General features: G+C 36.2%; 1 pseudogene; it reads left to right on the top strand.

The window, feature by feature from the left end:
- Positions 1 to 5837: 5837 nt before the first annotated feature.
- LOC104996809 lies at positions 5838 to 10286 on the top strand (annotated as a pseudogene).
- Positions 10287 to 12968: the final 2682 nt, after the last annotated feature.

The following is a 12968-nucleotide window of genomic DNA, read 5'->3' as shown; positions in this document are numbered from 1 at the left end:
CTGTTTTTTTCCTCTGTGGGGGCTTGGGGGTGTAGGCCTTCTGGAACACTCTGCGAGAGCGGAGACAGCGTTGCTGAGTCACAGTCTCTAGTTTCTTTAAAGCATATCTATTGTTTAGCTGATTGATACTAATAAGGAAGAAGATGAAAGGAAAAGGAAAGAAAAAAGAGGAGACAGAAAAGACAAGAACAAACAGAGGAAAAAAACAGGAGCGAATAGAAGCAAGCAAGAAGGAATACCATGACAGCTAAAAGGGAAGCAGCAATTGGAACAGCGTTCTAGGGAATGGTTCCTGAGTCTTTTTTGCCTGCTCATTGCTTACAAACTCTCAGTAACTTCTGTATTCACAACGTCTCAGCAGGGCACATAATGGGACTGTCTACAATTCATTTTCCCAGCCCCGTATCTCACCTCTCTGCCTCACAACCTGAACTACAAGGACACTTGTTCTGTCCTTAATATCAAGGTTACCCATATTTTTGTTCTGCACTATAGCTTTACTTTTTCATGTGGCTGATTACTTTTTGTTGTAGAAATTCTGTCCATTTTTACTCAACAATGTCCCCCTCTCTCCTCCAGTCTTCCTGAGATATTCCTCCATTTTGCTACCACATCTTACTAGTGAGAGTCTCATATTCTTTTTCATGATGTTATAATTTACAATTGGCTAGTCGCTCTGTGGGCTTCTCCGGTAGCTCAGCTGGTAAAGAATCTGCCTGCAAGGCAGGAGACCTCTGCTCGATTCGTAGGTTGGGAAGTTCCCCTGGAGAAGATATAGGCTACCCACTCCAGTGTTCTTGCCTGGAGAATCCCCATGGACAGAGGAGCCTGGTGGGCTTCAGTCCATGGGGTCGCAAAGAGTCAGGAACAACTGAGTGACTAACCACAGTTGCTCTGTCTCCACTGCTAGGAGTATGAGCTTCTTAAGAGCAGGAACTATGTCTTAAACATAAATCCTGACCAGATGAAGTTTTGTGGATTTAGGAGAGAAGACAAGGGTTTGGATGGCTGTGGATGTGCATATACATATGTCTCGAAAATTGACAATAATAGTTTCTCATTAAACACACTAATTTTTTTATATTATTCTCAAAGAAAACTAATGCTAGTAGAATATTTAAAAAAGCAATTGTCATTCTAGAAATTTCAATGAACAACAGGTAAAAGATGATTCACATCAAAATCAATTCCCAAGGTCCTTTCTAGTACTTAGTGAAATATAATCCATGTCCAAAAATTTCCCTGTGAATTAAAATACAATTTAGGTGTATGAAGAGCTGTACACAACCTGAAATGACAACTTGAATTTACCCTTGGAAAGACTGGCACTTGTGTATTCGACAAGGTTCAACAAATGCATATTGAATTGAAAAACAGAGATAAGAAAGAGCTGGAGGTAAGGTGGTACATGGGGAGAAGTTTTGTAATGTTGTAGTAGAGTTGCTATATTTTGCCCATATAGGGGAAAGAGCTGGTAATTTTAACGGTAATTTAAGTGAATAAGCAGGTTATTCACTTAAATTATACTTTCTCCACTTACCTGACCTCCCCAAAAAACAAATCCCAAGAAACAATATTTTCACTATAATAGAATCTTTTAAGAACTGTTTCCGTCTTTGATCTCTGTGGTGAGTTCTCCTTATAGTTACTCCAGCTTTAACAACAGCTTTGGATGACCCTTTGATGACTCAGTGACCTGAATTTCCAGGCTGTTAATTATGAGATCTCTACCTTGAATTCCCATAGCATTAAGAGAATAAAAAATATTAGAAGTTTGATTGAAAAAGTAAATGGGAAACAAAGGAAGCTATGGTTAATAAATTATGACAACAGTATCTTCAAGGAAACTCGGCATCTCCTAACATTTGAATATCTATTGATAAATTAAATATCACTTAGACCAATACCTGGAGAAGGAAATGGCAACCCACTCCAATATTCTTGCTTGGAGAATCTCATGGATGGAGGAGCCTGGTGGGTTACAGTCCATGGGGTCGCAAAGAGTCAGACATGACTGAGCGACCACTTCACTTCTTCACTTCAGACCAATACCAGTGCAAAATGAATGCTTATTAAGACACTCATTAGTAAAAATTATTTACTATTCCACTGTAAGCATTTTCATGGAATATTCCCAGAAACCCTATACCTGCTTTTACCTCATTTATATAATTACCAAACACATTTTAGCCATAATAATATCTAAAAAAATAGAAATTAAATATGCTGGCAAAGGTCAGTATGCTAAAGTCAAAACTAATATTCAAATGAAATAATATTCTGAATCAGGAATTTAATCCCTATACTAATGCTGCTTCTTTTTTAGATCAATGTTATAACATATTAAAAAAAAAAGAGCTCTTATGTCTATTAAGCTTTTTGTTTTTCTGAGTATTATACCTCTACTACCTCATTTATTATTTCCAACAAAATGGTGAGATGGAAATACAATATTCTTCCCCATTAGATGAAGAAATAAGATTGTAATTTACCAGTTAATAGTAGGAAAGGGACAGAATGTGTGTGTTGGCATTCAGCCCTGTGTATTCTTTATTCATGAACTAAATCTAGACTTACTGAATATCTAACTCTATAACGCTGCTCAGAAAAGTAATGTGTACACACAGAAGACCAAATATCACAATTCTTATATCATTTAACATTATTATAAGAGCTCCATTTCAACAGATTGTTTAAAAAAATTAATTTTTGTTAAACTGCTATTATTTTCATTTTACAAAAATTTAGACTAATTTCTGCATAACATCTAGCCTAGAGAGAAATAAGCAAAAACTTTGTGTTGGAACAATAGCATTCTTTTTTACATAAGTACACATTAGCTTAGCATGATTAAAAAAAAATGAGCTTAAAAAAAGGTGGTGGAAAATAATATTTACTCATTTATCTTTTTAGCGTTGCATTTTATATATGGAGAAGGAAATGGCAACCAACTCCAGTATTCTTGCCTGGAAAATCCCATGGACAGAGGAGCCTGCCAGGCTACAGTTCATGGGGTCACAAAGAGTCAGACACAACTGAACAAGTTCACTTCACTTCACTTTTATCTTATCAAGGTAAAATTAACATAAGGTAAAATCAATCATTTGAAAGCCACAAACCGATGGCATTTAGGCATTCATTATATTGTGGAATCATCACTTCTATCTAGTTCCAAAATATTTTCATCCATACTGAAATGTGTATCAGTACATCAATCCTTTTTTTGGCTGAATATTATTGTTCGTTATGGATTAATACATCCATTCATCAGCAGATTAATACTTAGAATGTTTCCACCTTAAGTCATTGTCAATCAGATCAGATCAGGTCAGATCAGTCACTCAGTCGTGTCCTACTCTTTGCAACCCCATGAATCGCAGCACGCCAGGCCTCCCTGTCCATCACCAACTCCCGGAGTTCACTGAGACTCACGTCCATCGAGTCAGTGATGCCATCCAGCCATCTCATCCTCTGTCGTCCCCTTCTCCTCTTGCCCCCAAGCCCTCCCAGCATCAGAGTCTTTTCCAATGAGTCAACTCTTCACATGAGGTGGCCAAAGTACTGGAGTTTCAGCTTTAGCATCATTCCTTCCAAAGAACATCCAGGGCTGATCTCCTTCAGAATGGACTGGTTGGATCTCCTTGCAGTCCAAGGGACTCTCAAGAGTCTGTTCTGTAATATTCACATACAAGATTTTGTTTTAATACTTGGTTTTAATTATTTGGGGTTATAGACTAGGAGCAGAATTGATGAGTTTTATGGTAATTCTGTTTAACTTTTTGAGCAACTGCAAAGTAGGAAGGGTATCACCCCACTGAAATGTATTTGACATTTTTCTCATGATTACACCAGAGTTATGGGTTCAGGGGAAGCACACCACAGGAGATCTGCCATTTTGACACCTCCCATCAAGTGTCTGTACCATCACCATGATTTATGTCTGTTGATGTTGACCTTGATCACCTGAGTGAAACGTGTCTCAGGTTGCCTAATTGTAGATTTACTTTCCCTACTATCCATACTGTATTTTGAGGAAAGTCACTACACTCAGCCCATACTTAAGGAACGAGTAGCTATGTTCCCCTTGATTAGGGTAGTGTGCTTCATAATTTATCTCTAATTCTCCTGCATGGGTGATTACTATTCTACCCCATGTACTAATTTATTCAATCATTTATATCAGTATGAAATCATGAGTATTTATAATTTGGATTATAATCTAAAACTGCTATTGGGCGTTTTATTTTCATGAGGCTCTTAAGCCTCTTTGATGTATACCTGCATCAAATTTTGTGAGTATATGTATGTTTGAGCATTTCCTTATTTTCTGGGACCAAAAGATGCTCCTGGCTTATCTTGTATCTTTATTTCCTATTCTTACAATAGCCATTTCTCGAAAGATCCCTAGTTCCTTTAACTGGATAACAGTTTTAGAAACAAACAGAAGCTCACAAGCTCACGAGCTCTCAAGCTTGTTGCTAGGCTGTCATTCCATTCAAGCATCCACAGAAGACACAGCAAATGTCTTAGAAAATATATTTCAAATTACAGTATCATAAAAAATAATTTCACTGTACTAAAATCTCCTGGGTGTAACTTATTCATTCATTCCCCTTAACCCATGAACCCCTGACAACCACCTAACCACCACCTAACCACCACCTAAGCACCTAACACTGTATCCATAATTTTGCGTTTCATACAGGTGGAATCGCACAGCACATAGACTTTTCAGATTGGCTTCCTTTGTGTAGCAATAGACACTTAAGGATCCTGTATATCTTTTTATGGCATGATAGATTATTTCTTTTTATTGCCAAATAATATTCCATTGTACCAGTGTACCACACTTTATTTAACCATTAACAGATTGAAGGACATCTTGGATGGCTCTAGTTTTTGGTAATTATGGATAAAGCTGCCACAAATGTTCAGATGCAGGTTTTGTATAGACAGAATTTTTATCTCAGTTTGGTAAATGCCCAGCAGTACTATTACTTTATCATAAGGCAATATGATCATTAGTTTTGTAAAGCTCTACCAAACTATCTTCCAAATCTTTGTCCTTATTCAAAGCTGTTTTAATTGGCCTAGAGGTTTCTTTAGATTACTCTTTCATTGGTTGTCCCATTTGATTTCTTTAAAAGCCCCAAGTCCTAGAAGTCACAGGAGTATAAGAATAACAATATCAACACCTTGATTAATGGAATAGAATGTCCACCTCCTCCAATTGTTGTCTCCTAAGAGACAAGATTATTGTGTCTCCCGAAACACAAGATTCATTTACTCCCTAAAACGCATGAATAGATATACTAGATAGAGAGGAAGTACCCATAAAGTTTAGGTAAACCCTGGGGATCCGTCCAGAGTCCCCAATCCCTGAGAAATAGTGAAATGTCTGTTTAGCAAAAGCTCTCTAACAACAAGAAGGGAAGAAAATGAATGGAAAGTCATCCTGTAGATATGCTGCCTTGTAGCCACCCTTTCTTGATGAGCTGATGTGGAGCTGAGATAAAGGTATTTGACTCTGCCCTCTCCCAACTCCATGCTGCTGCTGCTAAGTTGCTACAGTCGTGTCCGACTCTGTGTGACCCCATAGACAGCAGCCCACCAGGCTCCCCTGTCCCTGGGATTCTCTAGGCCAGAACACTGAAATGGGTCACCATTTCCTTCTCCACCCAACCCCATATTCGAGGTTATTGTAATGTAGCTATCATCATTAAATGTTTGTATTCCCAATGTTTGAGATATTCATACAATGGAACCTAAGTAAATGGTTTAAAGAGTTATCTCTGGCTTCAATTCCTAAACACAGTCAGCTAAAGTTTAACGTACAGATGTTTCTAAACTGTGTGTCAAGACAGAGGACTCTCCTATGGGTGACCATCAGCCAAGTTGACCAGTGGTGGATTGACATCACTGACGCTATCCACATAGTTAATGTCAAGTGTAATAATCCCGCTCTTCTACTTCATTATTTTGCTGTCTGCTTTCCAAACCCTAACCACTCATTCTCAAAGTGTGAAAAGAACATTAAAAATGTGTAGTTACATAAATTTTCTCTTAATTTCTCTAAAAACAACCATATACATTAATGAAATATATTTAAGCATATTATTTTAGAGTAACTGGAATTTAAAATATCCTTTAACACTGAATATTTTTCAAAGAAAAAGATTCTTTCATATATTTAAAAGTGCACATGTTAGTATATAACTGCATAGAAAACAAACTGAAACCATAACCACCAATATGTGAACAATTTTATTTTTCTGATAAAAAAAAAAAGTTACAGCAATGGGCAGATAGAGACACACTATCATATTTCCTTCTCAGACCACTAAAGTGTTGGATTCTTGTCCATAAGATTAAATCATATAATATTGTATAAATGAAAATAAGAGGTAAACTTCCCTTACTGTTTTGTTATTTTGAATAATATTGTTTATATTGCCCTTTGGGTATGAGAGTGCTGAGTTATGTCCAACTCTTTGTGACCCCACGGACCGTAGCTTGCCAGGTTCCTTTGTCTAAAAGATTATGCCTGCAAGAGTGCTAGAGTTGGTTGTCATTTCCTATACTAGGGATCTTCTCCATCCATGGGTCATACCCGTATCTCTTGCGTCTCCTGCATTGGCAGGAGATTCTTTACTGCTGAGCCGCTTGGGAAGCCCCAGTATTGCCTTGTACTCATTTTTTAATCATGATCATTGCTCAAATAATCAAAGAAACTTTTGACACTTTAAAATGTCTCTCTATTCTTCATTAGAACTTTTATTATTGTCCTCACCAGTTCTTACTCTTATCTTGACAAAAGACACACTTTCCAGATGATATTCTTAATTCAAAGAGATCAGAATGAAGTGGTCTCAAAAGAACATAGCATGAGTAGCTTGAAAAATTTCCTACTCCAGAGGCCTTTCTCTATACTAAATATATGCCTCACACTCCCCCATGAACGCTGGTCACAGCAGAAAGTGGATTCTTTGTTTTGATGCAAAATGATTCTATTTCAGAGTCTATTTAGAATATGGACAATGTTTTATTCTCGGGAAGAAGTGTGGTCAAATATGGTGCCTTTCTGGTGAAGAGATGCACTCTGCACACTAAATTTCTTAACTTCTCCCTTAGTTCCCTTTCTTATCATTTTGAAGACAATGTTTTAATGCCATATTTCCATGCACACTAATTAGAAAGGTTTGGAATTGTTCCATAACTTTTAGAAATAGCAAAGATTTCTTTTCCAAGGTATTGGTGGACCTTCTGGACTCTCTATATAATCAAAATGAGTACACAGTCTCATAGCTATGTAGGTGCCCTCTTTGAGGTAATATTCAGGTCCTCACAGATCCACAGTCATCAGGGTCTACAGTTTTCTTGACTTAAGGAAAACTATGTTCTAGGTACAGATATGTAACTGTAATTAACAGAAATTTCCAAATATTGAGAAAAGTGATAGTTATTAATTTAACTCAGGAAGGAACCTGATAGAGATTATGGACAGAAATCTCTCAAAGCCTGAAATAGTCAAGAGTTACCCTGGAAATGGGATTTTGCTCTTGGAACTGAACCGGAGACGCAGAATGACAGCACAGATGCAGGACTGGCATCAGAGAGCATGGGGATTGCACTCCAGTCATGCTGTTTCCAAGCTCTGAGACTCTAACAGGTTACACTGGGAGCCAAACTCAGAATAGTAATAAATATTTCACTTATTTTATTTTATTTGGTTATTGTGAAGATTAGACAATATGGGTGAAAATTTCTAGTATATGAGAGGGATTCAGAGAGAGAGTGACAAAGGAAGAGAAAGGTTTAGTTTTCCCATAACCTGAAATTAGCAGCTCAAAGAAAATAAATTGTCCCATTTATCTTAATTTTTAATTGTCCTAACATTTGATTTTTTTGTGTGAGTTCTGCTCTAACTCATTTGATTTTCAGCTATACTCTTAGAATCTTTAGGCTTACTTCTGCTACTTAGGGTAGAGTTAAAAATTACATACCTATTTCATATAATTAATTTTAACAATATTATTAATATAGTTTTTATATAATTACCTTAGCAGTAATACTTTGCCTTTTGTAATTTAACTAAAATAATATTTACAACCTATTAAGCTGTTAGGTGAAAAAGTAGGCATAAACTTTTATTCTTTGATAGATCATACACCACCTACAATCTATTTCTCTTTCACTGAAGTGCTCAAAAGTGATCACAGATCATAGTAAGAAAATATTCAATAAATTCCTGTTTACCACACTGGAAAAAATTAAAAGCCCCCCCTACATCTATTACTTTCTAATTTTCTTTTAACGAAATCAGTGTCATCAATAGCTTCAATTACAAACAACAGGGAGATTATATTCACGTAAAACCCCAGGACCACAGCATTGAATTGATCATAATTCTTAATTCATAGCACATTCACAAATTTCTCAATGTCTATTTTGAATTTGTTTGCTTGTTTATTTACAACAAAACTATAGCTATAAAAACATGACTAATACAAGACCTAAATAGCTCATAATATCATATAGCTGATAATGCGTGCATACTCATCCTGATCCTTACTTCCCCACAGCTGGAGTTACTTACATCATTTTAAATACATAGTTTATACATAGAAGTCCCTATAAAATACACCATTTTCTATTGCTGTTCACTTTGTAAACATTATGATGACCTCTTTTTTATTCAATACTATGTCTCAAAAAGATACATCTCTGTCATTTTATATAGTTGTATTTTATGTTTTATTTCAGAATAATATTCCACTGTCATGTTTATATGTATAATTATAAATATTTCCATATATACAGTTGTAAGAATTTATCTCAAGCATGCAAATGAGACTGAAATTGCTGGACCATAGGATGTACAAGCGGAGAAGGCAATGGCACCCCACTCCAGTACTCTTGCCTGGAAACTTCCATGGATGGAGGAGCATGGTTGGCTGCAGTCCATGGGGTCGCTAAGAGTCAGACACGACTGAGCAACTTCACTTTCACTTTTCACTTTCATGCATTGGAGAAGGAAATGGCAACCCACTCCAGCGTTCTTGCCTGGAGAATCCCCAGGATGGAGGAGCCTGGTAGGCTGCCGTCTACAGGGTCGCACAGAGTTGGACACGACTGAAGCGACTTAGCAGCAGCAGCAGCAGGAGGTATGAATATTGAGCTTTACAAGAAAAGGACAATTTTTTTCCAAAGTGACTATGTAAGTAAATGCTTCCATCAGCAATAAATAAGAAACCTGCTTGATTCATAAAATATATTTTTATGTCTTTTATTCAGATAAAATTAGAATAAACTGAAGTAAAAGGAAGAAGTAAAAAGTCTGTGGTTCATGGGGTCACAAAGAGTCGGACACGACTGAGCAATTGAACTGGACTGAACTGAACCAGTCTGTAGTGTCCGGATTTAATTTCCTTGGGCTGTGTGATTTATGGGAGCTATAGGCCTTCCTCCTAATGATATTTTACTCACTTTATTTAATCACCATATTAGGCAACATCTTCATTGTGCTGCTAATTATTGCTGACCTTCATCTCTACTCCCCTATGTACTTCATATTAGTCAATCTTTCATTCATTTACGTATGCCTTTCATCAGTAACCACGCCTCAACTGACCTCAGACTTTCTCAAGGCAAACAAGACCATCTCCCTTAGAGCATGCGTGTCTCAGATTTTTGGGGGGACATTTTTTTTGATGGGGCAAAATGGTGCTGCTTGTGTCCATGGCCTATGACCTTTATGTGGCCATCTGCAAGCCACTCCATTACTCTAGTATCATGAACACACAAATGTGCATTCGGCTAGTGATGACATCATGGATCACTGGCTTTGTGCATTCAATAAGCCTACTAACTATATAATTTCCTTTCTGTGGATCCAGAGAATTGGATAGTATTTTCTGTGATATTCGATTGGTGATCAAGCTAGCTTTCTTGGACACTTATGTCTTAGAAATGTTGATTCATGCTGACAGCGGGGTACTGGCCACCATCTGCTTCATTCTACTGCTGATCTCTTACTTTTATATTCTGCTTACTGTCTGCCATCAATCCAGGTGCAGGGCATACAAGGCTCTCTCCACTTGCACTGCCCACAGCACGGTGGTCATTTTATTCTTTGGCCTTGTATCTTCATCTCTCTTTTTCCACTCAGCACCACTTGGGTGGGCAAGTTCTTCGCTGTATTTTATGCGATCATCACACCACTACTAAATCCAGTCATTTATACTTTAAGAAACAAAGAGATTAGAAATGCCATTAAGTGGCTATGATGACAGACTGTGGATTTCTGTTGGTATTTCATCATCTCAAATTATCAGAATGTCTTCTGTGAGCACCCTAAATTAGCCACACCTATCCTGTTATTTAAGACTGGGAAGAGTTTCCTAATTCACATATAGAAATCATGTATATCTCTTGAAGAAAGTTTTGTATCAATTCTTTAGTATTCTAGAATTGCAAAAATGAGTTCCTGTTTGGGAAATGTGGCCAGTCTTTATAAGTGTGATTTTGATTGTTCTCAAGAATTACTTGAAATTAGTAAGAATTTTAATGTTAATTATTATGATTCTTAGTATTACTTCAATGCTGACCACCATATCAAGAAATTTTCTATTATTCTATGCATTTCTTAAAAAGCATTTCACATAGGCCTTCTCCAAAATTTTCTTTAATGTTAGTGCATTATATTGCTATATTTATCTTTATAAAATGATAAATTAGTCTATCAATTAGATAACATTCTATTAACATTCTATAAACATATATATATAAGTAATCATTAAATATTTTTAATCATATTCAGAAAGGAAATTGAATCATAATCCTAATCTGGAGAGTTTTTTTTCTCTTAACATCATGTTTTAGTCATTTGTGAAACAGTACACTTTTTTCTTTAATATCTTTAAAAGATATATCTTAAATACAAGTGAAGTGAAGTGAAATTCACTTAGTCGTGTCTAACTCTTTGTAACCCAATGGACTATACAGTCCGTGGAATTCTCCAGGTCACAATACTGGAGTGGGTTAGACTTTCCCTTCTCCAGGGCATCTTCCCAAACCAGGGATTGATCCCAGGTCTTCCACATTGCAGGTGGATTCTTTAACAGCTGAGTTATCAGGGAAGCCCATTAAATACAAAGATGGCTATATCAACAACTTTTGGAGATTTTGCTTTTTTCCTTCCTAGTCATAAATGGGTTAGGTAGTTCATCATTAGGTAGGTCAAAAAATGTAGCTTTGGAATAAATTATCCACTTAATTCACTGAAGTGTTCAAATAGCCTGTAAGAACTAGAGTGTGTTCAAAGCTTGTGAATAATTTATTACTACATTAAACAAAACTTTTCTTCAGAAATCTTCCTCAAAATGTTATATGTTTACATCCATTTATATGAAATCTATGGATCTAGATATACTACCAATTTCATATTCTTTTCTAAAAATGACATGATCCTTTGTATTTTGTAAATTTCCAATAGACAATCTCAGGAATAAACCCTTAAGTAAAATAACTGCTATTTTCATATGTGTATGTATATATGCACATGCATTCTGCTATTTTTACTCTTTTATAAAATTTATTCTTATATTCTTTTATATCTTTGTATTATGGATAATATCTATTAATTTGTCTTGAATCTACTGATTTTTTCCTTCTGCTGTGTCCAATCTGTTTTTGTCTTCTTAAATTCATAATATTGCACATTTCCTTTTTGATTCTAAAATCACTTGGTTCTTTCTTAGATATTCTGTTCCTCTGTGTAATTTTTTTCAGTTTTTCAAATTCTTAATGTCTTTTAACTATATCAATTATTTTATGCTCTCTTCTGATTTCACAAATTGTGTTTTATGTGGTCTGCTTCTCTTAACTCATTCCCCACTAATTATCAATCACATATCCCTGCTTCTTGCATATTCCACATTTATTTTTTTATATTTTACACATTGTATATCAAAGATCATATAGTGCTGATATAATAAATTCCTTCAGAAATAATCTACTCCTTCCTCTCTGAGGCATAAAATGTTAAGGTGTGATCACTTCAATCTGATCAAGTACTACCCTATTTGATTCTGCAGTGTAATTTTTATAAGACTTGGTACAGTTAAGGTTTGCTCCTGTTTCTTGGATATATCCCTTCCACATTTGAATTATGATTCTAATAGATCTTTTGTTCTTTAGTCTGATAGAGTTCAGGTGGTTTCCTATTGCCTTTCAGAACTTTTGAGCTTACAACTTTAGTCTTCTCTATTCTCCTGCTACTTTCAAAAGTAAGGCAAATTCCTCAATCAGAGTTTTGGCTTTATATTGTACTTTCTAACTTAATTTACCTAAAAAAAATCAACTAAAAATATAAATCAAATTACAAAATAATTGCAAACAGAAAAATATGAAATAAAAACTGATTGCATAATCCTGAAAGAATTGTGATCACAAATACTCAGGACATAGTGTCCTTTCATAGCTTCACAGTGAACCTGGCTCAGTCTTCTAGTTGTCAAAGCCAGCTATAAATTAAATAGGTTTTGTAATTTACACAGATCATACACACTAACACATATTTAAGACCCATGTATTGAGACATGGCACCCCACTCCAGTACTCTTGCCTGGAAAATCCCATGGACAGAGGAGCCTGGTGGGCTGCAGTCCATGGAGTCGCTAAGAGTCAGACACGACTGAGTGACTTCACTTTCACTTTTCACTTTCATGCTTTGGAGAAGGAAATGGCAACCCACTCCAGTGTTCTTGCCTGGAGAATCCCAGGGACAGGGGAGCCTGGTGGGCTGCCATCTATGGGGTCACACAGAGTCAGACATGACTAAAGTGACTTAGCAGCAGCAGCAGCAGATAGCATATTGAAAAGCAGAGACGTTACTTTGCCAACAAAGGTCCATTTAGTCAAGGCTGTGGTTTTTCCAGTGGTCATGTATGGATGAGAGAGTTGGACTG

The sequence above is a fragment of the Bison bison genome, unplaced genomic scaffold (genome assembly GCF_000754665.1).
Source record: "Bison bison bison isolate TAMUID 2011002044 unplaced genomic scaffold, Bison_UMD1.0 scf7180017851653, whole genome shotgun sequence".
In the NCBI taxonomy this organism is placed as follows: domain Eukaryota; kingdom Metazoa; phylum Chordata; class Mammalia; order Artiodactyla; family Bovidae; genus Bison; species Bison bison.
Note: the sequence above shows the minus strand (reverse complement) of the source record. Positions and strands in the feature narration are given on the sequence as shown.